The following is a 6604-nucleotide window of genomic DNA, read 5'->3' as shown; positions in this document are numbered from 1 at the left end:
TATTTAAACTAACAAAGTTCAACGTTTACAACTATTTATATAAATAATAAAAATGAAAACAAAAAACGGTCGTTAGAAAAAAAAATATAAAATAAATACAGTTTTTTAAAAAAAAATACTACTGACATTAATTAGATTAATATCAAATCAAGATCCAACAGAATTCGAAATACTTCAATATATAAATATAACCTATCCTAGAAGGAATTTAAATTAACTTGAGGTTCCATTGAGATTATATCGTTACTATAATATAAGAAATGCCCTATATTTATATATTTTTGTAGTTAGTATGTACGTCTTTATATTTTATACCGAATCACGTCTTAAATACGAAAAGTATAACTTTGAATTAATCGATATGGGAAATCATTGAGATCATATAGCCCTAGGTGGTTATGCGTTGGCGGCCGGTGGCTATAAAAAATTATAATTACCTATCTATTACAATGGTAATTCAAGTCCGAAAAGCGTATACGACGTGGCGATTTGTTCTTAGCAACAGAAAAAGTTTCGAACGGGCGTGATTTTGATTCTAAGCTATAATATACATATAGGTACGAGTACCGGACGACATTAAAATATGATGGCGATGACATAATATATATATATATATTGTTATATCACAGCACCGTGTTCGGTGGTGCGACTGAAACACAATCGCAAATATTATAATAATATAATAATATAATATGTAGGTAGTATCTATACGAAATCGTGTGCGTGTGGCGGCGGAATGACAAGACGTCATCCTGCAGTATTATAATGACGTGCGTACCTAGCCGCGAGCCGCCGGCGACAACCGACCGAACTTCCCCCTTTGCGGACACTGACGATCGACGTTCGAGATATGAAGAGAAAAAAACGGTCCGTTAGGGCGTGGTGGGGCGTGGAGGGACTGTAGAGAATAAATAAAAAAAAAAAAAATCATCTAAACGCCGCCTAAACGCGACGGCGTCGTGTAATTTTCGAAAACCGACCCGCATCGGCAGCGGCAACAACAGAATCGGTGACGTCTGCGGCGCCCCGTAATTCACACTCTCGTCCGAGTCGTCGAAAAAAAGGACTCGGCTCCCGGGCAACACGACCGATGGCGTTCGGCGAGATAACGATATATTATTATTATTATTATTACACGTTACGCGCGCCGGCACAATAAAATAATAATAATAATAATAATAATAGTGGCCTAATGATGACGGGTCGCGTCTCGAGTCGTATTTTATAGGTAGGTCGCGTATTGTACGGCGTATATACATATTATTTATTTACGGTGCGCCGCGCGTACGAAATATATTACGCGTCCGAATACTGTCAAGTCATTTTACACAATGAAAATAACAACCACAATCGCACATTGTTGTCGACAATCGAGAGATACTGCGATATAATAATAATAATAATAATAATAATAACATGTAGGTACCTCGGGTGTATGCTCGGGCGGCGCAGAAGACGACGCCGCTAGGATTTAAATAATATATATTATTATATAAAGGTTCGACGGCGGCGGCAGAGTCGGTCGGCAGCAACTGCTCCGCGGTCCCACATCAGCATCTCCGGTCTCGGGCGAAAATTATAGAGGAATTATCTCGTTTCGTCGTCGTTTGACAGCATCGCTATATATTATATTATATTCTTATTATTATATATATGTATTTCATATTTTCCTCTCGTTATTTCATTATAATATTTCCGTGTGCACCTCTTCGGCGCGGGCGATGCTCCTCTTATTATTCAATATAATATACCTATATATGAATAGTAAAAAACTATATGCGTCGTCTCCGCGAAAGGTTTTTCTTTATCTGCGTTCTATAATTGATTAACGTGATAAGCACAATACCGAGGTGCGCCTACTTGCTACGCATATACATACTCGTGTTTGTGTCCGAAGAAGAAACGCCCGCTGTTTTCACTGTAGTTACCTACATATTATTATTATTATTATTATTATATTATAAATAGTTATAATCCAAGCACGGAATTAAATTGCAACCGTGTATTCCAAGTTCAATATGTGTTATGTATATTGTGGAATATGATGTAGAGCGAACACAAATATATTTTTTAAAGTTTGAAGAGTTCAAATGCAAATTTTTTCACTTCGTTAAATAACCGGTTGTAAGGGATATCTAATAATTTTTTCACGCATATTTTATGGATGACGTTATTTTAAGAAAATATTATCAAAATATTTATTTGCATTTTCATTAAAGGGACATATATAATAAAGTAAGGCTCGGTTTTTAAAGAATAATAAGCAACCAAAAAAACACAGGATTGTTTTAAAAAAGCAAAAAAGAAGTATATTTATTTTTTAAAAAAACAAAAAAAAACACGACTAAAAATAAATGAGAACTAGTTATAAAATGAATAAAAATATTTGAAAAATTAATTTGACTAAAAAAAAAAAAAATTACCATGTATTTCTCTAGATTTGCAGTAGTGAAACTGACTCTATATTATATTGTCTGACGGAATATTTTTATACGTAGAAAATGACTACATCCACTGAATTAATCGTTGCATATTTCATACAAGAGGTTTCAAATTACAACACTAAATCTTAAATTTTGAAATGGTTGATATCGATGTTGTAGACATACTGACCGTATAGGTACTGCTTGCTATAATATTTAGATCGATAATATACACGTTTATTACATTTAATAAACTAGCCGATAACGAAAACAATAATAATCAAATACCTATAACGCATTCTGGGTTTTTACGTTTCTTATTAATTCAATTTTTCATTATTACTATATATTGGCATAAAAAATTAAAACATATAACAATTTTACAACTGAAATTATTGAAGAAAGCAAAAATAAGTTGGTTTTTTTGGAATCAGAATGACGTTTAATTTATATACAAAAATTAGATTTCTATCTCATATGTTAAAAAGAAGCATAGGTGTGCTTTAAAATCCGAGCCCTAATCATAAGATACCAATCGAGTAAAACAAAAAATGTTGTTTTGAACTCGTGACATATACAATGTTTTTGAATTCATTTTTTAATAAATTATTTTGAATCTTTTGTTCATAGAACTAAAATGTCGTAACTATTGTGTAACAAATGAGTTTCAGAGAAAAAAAATGTCTTTAATTATTTTCAAAATAATAACAGCATTTTCATTTCAATAGGTTTTTATTAATGACAATTTATGAACATTTATTTGTATTTGTATTATTAAAATTTTATTCTTGTAGAACGTTTAAAAAATTATTGAAAATGTATTTATTTTAAAGAACTATTGTGCTTATTTCTAGGTTTTTAGTATACCTGCATGGTTACATTTTTGGTAAAATATATTATGTCCCTATTGTCCCTATATCCTATAGTATACATTTAAAACGAATTTTTAGTGGTATTATAAATCCTGAATTAATATTTTAATTAATATTCTTATACCAAAACCAAATATAAAATTTTTAAAGTCTATTCGTTTTATTATGAATTATGATGTATAATGTATAATTTAAAAATTGTTTTTGATAAGTTTACAATATATTATTACAAAATCATTACACCTAGCACCTGATCATTTATAATTTTAGGTTATTCAATTACACCACTTTTAGTAAGTACTACGAAACGTACAATATTCAGTCAACAAATACGAAATCAAAAAAATGTAAGAATCTGTAAAATCAATATATTAACATACGTATTATTCAATTTAATATCTCGTGAAATGTACGGTTTTTAAGGTTAAAATTATTTAACTAAAACATGCACAAAAAATACCATATTATAGTACGCTTATAATTAGTTATAAGTTACTGAATTATAGGTAGACACTGCAGCATTTTATACAAATTTAATTGCACATACCTACTACATCATTTTTTTTTTTATTAAATAAAATAGAAATATGAAGAAAAGCTGTGCAGAGTGCTGAAATATTACTCCGTCACTACACTAACCCCTCCCCCCACCCCCACACAAATTTCTAACGAGTATGTACGTGTGCAACGGTTTTCTTGTTCGATATCGATTTCAAGCATATTATTATTATTATTATATTGCGTTTATCGAATGGATCCAAAAGCGAAAAAAAAACGCGGTCACCCTTTAATAATGATGTAGGTATATAGTGTGATTTCCACATATTACGTGTCAGTATTTGGCACGCGCATATTCATAATGTGGTATAGTATACGCAACCTAAGGTCGATAGTACACAGGATTGAAATCATTATTATAATAATAATAGAAATATACTACCAAGACCGTGTGACACAAAATATTATTATTATTCTTATAATATGCGAAACGAATGGCATATATATATATATATATATACGGAGATAAGAGTGTGAAGATAACGAATTATTGTGCAACGGTCGTCTGATAACGATTATTTTTTTTATTAATATAATATATTATTCGATGGTAAAGGTGTTCACACGGAAAATCACGTATATACGGGGGCGCGACTTGAATGCTTGGGCACGCCGCAGCACTCGAACTCGGCGCGTTTTTAACACAAAGAATAATATTACATTTACACGATACGTGTGTTATAATTTTATGCGTATAATACAAGATGGTTAGCTAAGCATGATCACCCCTATAAATTCATTCAACAACGAATTTAATTACATTTTGATTTTTAAAATTTTTTGATGTCTACTTGACCATGGTTTAAGTTCTTGAGATTTTTGTACACATTTTTTTTATTGTAAACTGAATATACATATTTTTTTTTTTTTGAGATGTTGATGTGTACATAATGAAAGTTCGAACGAGTAGTTTTTGTAAATGTTTATACTAAAATAGAAGTCCTTAAAAATCGTCTTACAAAAATATAAAATATGTGTTATTTTGTGTTTAGTATTTATAATATACAACTACCATACAAGGTCCATTTTTATATATTATAAATGTTGGTAGATTAATATTAATTAGGTACTTCAGTTTTCAAATCATCATGGCCTCCATATCTTTTAAACCCATTATTTAGATCTATTTTCCTCATTAGTAAACAAAGTTAAAAACTTGAAACTATTTGTTTGAATTCCGATTTGGATTTTTCAACATTTTCAGAAAATTTACATAAAAAAAGGGGAGAATTCTCATTTACAACACAGAAGTTTGTATCTCCACAGAAACTCTTTAAATAGTACAAAAAATCTCAAGAATTTGAATATATGATCTTTAATGAGTATAATATTTAAAAATTCCAAAAATCAAAGTTGAATTGTTTTATTGCAAGGTTAGAGAAAAAAGGTGTGTGCATGTTTGGTGAATTAGTCTGTGTAATAAGTACATAATGTTTACGTAGAGTGATACAGATATCACGAATGCATATATTACAGTGCATGAAAAAAATATTTCATATTATATTATAGTATCGTCATACCTACCAAGGATATTTATTATATTATTTAGGATGGTAATTTTATTTGGTAATATTGTATTGAAAATACTAGGAAATGATCACGTTGTGAGTTTACAATAATAATTAACCGAGTGTCGGTGTCTTTAACTTTGATGTGACTAATTTCGGGTTAGTTTATTTTTAATTAAATTTAAGATAGTGAGTATTCAGATAAAAGCTTAGTTTCAGAACAAAAAATATATTAGTTTTATAATTTTATTAAAAAATTTGGGTTTTCTTATAAATTATTCAAAAATATTTAAAAAGTTATGAAATACTTATATAATATTATATTGTAATAAAAATCAATAACTTAAATAAATTCATGTGTTATAATTTATAACAATACAAAAACCAAAATATGCAAACATTTGTGTTAATTAATGTGATTACATTTGAAATCCAGATATTGCACAGAACAAACCCGTATCGGATGTGATTATTTCCATGATACTATATTCACTTTAGCCAAATGGAATTATTTGCGCAAACTATAAACGTATTAAGTCCCGATCAACGGTTATAATATTATCATACGAATTAACAATAATAGTAAATAACGTCGGAGAGAAATATTATTACATACCGATTTGGGTATGCTTTGCGATAGAATAGGAATCCTACCGACGACGAACAGTGCCGATCGTTTGTGCAGTTCGATATTATGTATGAGTATATAGGTATACGGAGAGAATAACTATATTATACGGTTCTCACGCCCGTTTTCGTTCAAAATAATACAACGATAATAATAATATCGATTGTCGTGTAAGGAAGTTTTGAGCAGTTCACAGAGCGTCAACAAGACGGCGTACACATGAATAATAAAAATATATTACATTATTTATTGGGTATCAATAGTATTATACAAGGTAACTCTTTCAGACATTAATAACAGACATAACATTCTTTATCCAATGTTTTTGGGAGTATTGTTTTTGACATAACTAGGAATCGTTAATATGCAGAGCAACATTATTGAAAAAATCATATATTTTTAGTTATCGGTTTTTTTTTTTTACTTAGTTTTTTTTTTGAAAAATTGTATAAATCTTTTACTTTATGTTTCAAAGCAGAATATTTTTTAGATCAATTAAATAGACTGAAATCGAATTTCAAACAAGTATCTAATTAATTAGTTATAAGTACCTGTTTAAGGTTTTTATGAGTGGAGTGGCTATTATTTATTCATCAAAACCTTAAATGGGTACTT

Source organism: Aphis gossypii, chromosome 2 (genome assembly GCF_020184175.1).
Source record: "Aphis gossypii isolate Hap1 chromosome 2, ASM2018417v2, whole genome shotgun sequence".
In the NCBI taxonomy this organism is placed as follows: Eukaryota; Metazoa; Arthropoda; class Insecta; order Hemiptera; family Aphididae; genus Aphis; species Aphis gossypii.
This window is presented reverse-complemented; position numbering follows the sequence as displayed.